General features: G+C 45.9%; 1 protein-coding gene across 1 annotated transcript in view; it reads right to left on the bottom strand.

Annotated features, from left to right (window-relative positions):
* MXRA5 (matrix-remodelling associated 5) overlaps positions 1-1,178 on the bottom strand; it is a gene marked incomplete at its 3' end in the record, with an annotated part of 18,318 nt that extends 17,140 nt beyond the window's left edge. Inside the window, exon 1 of the mRNA XM_010835418.1 lies at positions 1,123-1,178. The remainder of the gene's footprint in view (positions 1-1,122) is intronic.
* Positions 1,179-1,331: the final 153 nt, after the last annotated feature.

The following is a 1,331-nucleotide window of genomic DNA, read 5'->3' as shown; positions in this document are numbered from 1 at the left end:
GGAGGAGAAAATGGCAACCCACTCCAGTATTCTTGCCTGGAGAATTCCATGGACAGAGGAGCCTGGCGGGCTACAGTCCATGGGGTCACAAAAGAGCTGGACATGACTTACCAACTAAACAACAATGTATATATACCCACAAGTATATACTTGTATGAATGTGTATATATATATATATTTGTGCTTATATATAGCGATGAGAAATTCCATGGACAGATGAGCCTGGTGGGCTATAGACCATGGTGTCGCAGAGAGTCAGACAGGACTGAGCGGCTAACACCCACATTACTTGAAACATGTTTCAAGTCATAAAAGTAACTGTTATCTATCCACCTCCGATGTTTATCTCGAGCCGTTACATACTGCATATAACTGAGTAACAAGCTTCTCAGGAAATCCATTAGGACCAGAAGTATCTCCTTCTTTTAATGGCATTCCTTAAAGTTTTACTCATACCATCTTCAAGGGCTTATAGAGATGTTCACGAAAGCAGAATGTATTCCATTGTATGTGGGTTTGTCTCCTCTCCTTAATTTTTTTTTCCTCCCTTGGAAGAACCGAAATGTTGAGAGGGAAAAACATTATTCTTTACCAGGGAGCAAATTTGGAGAAATGTCTGAAAAATGTGCCATGAGAGAAAGAGGCAAGGAATAGCCTGATGAAGAATCTTGAGGCAAACAAAAAAACGTCAGTAAGACCAAAAAAAAAAAGGAGGGGGGGGGAAGGAAGTATAAAGGATAGGAAAGAAGGGAGATCAGAAGGGAAAATAGGGAAAGAGAAAAAAAGAGAAAAAAGGAAGGAAAAGATCAGATAAAATATTAGCTTGCATCAGCCGCTACCTCCTTTAGAAAGTCAGTGACTATTTCTTCATGCATCAGTCATGCCTTCATCAAATCACACTTTCGGCAACTCTTGCATGAAGTTTATGGATCAGTAAGTAACAACACAGGGAAGGTGGAGAAACACGGATAGAGAAATGCGCCGGTTCCCCACGGTTGCCAACCCCGACTTCTGATCATAAACACTCCATTTGCTCCCGCGCTGTAGGGACACCCCAGATGCATGCACAGCGTTTCCCGCCCTTTAGGGGCCCTGGGAACAGACGTTTTCTGAAGCCCTTACGCGTTTCGTTTTTCAGCTGCTCCTAAAGAGCTGACGGTGCAAGCAGCTTTGCAAACACTGAGCCCAGGCGCCTCCTCTCCGCCTTGGAACCGACCGGCTTCTGCAGAGCGTTTTTCGGTTCTCCAGGCCCCTCACCCGCGCGCTTGACCCTCCACACGGGCTCATGCCCCCCGCAGGCGGAGCTCGTCCCCGGCGCTCGGCTTTCTACC

This window comes from Bison bison, unplaced genomic scaffold (assembly GCF_000754665.1).
Source record: "Bison bison bison isolate TAMUID 2011002044 unplaced genomic scaffold, Bison_UMD1.0 scf7180017845524, whole genome shotgun sequence".
Taxonomy (NCBI): Eukaryota; Metazoa; Chordata; class Mammalia; order Artiodactyla; family Bovidae; genus Bison; species Bison bison.
The sequence above is the reverse complement of the archived record's forward strand: the minus strand, read 5'-3'. Positions and strand labels throughout refer to the sequence as shown.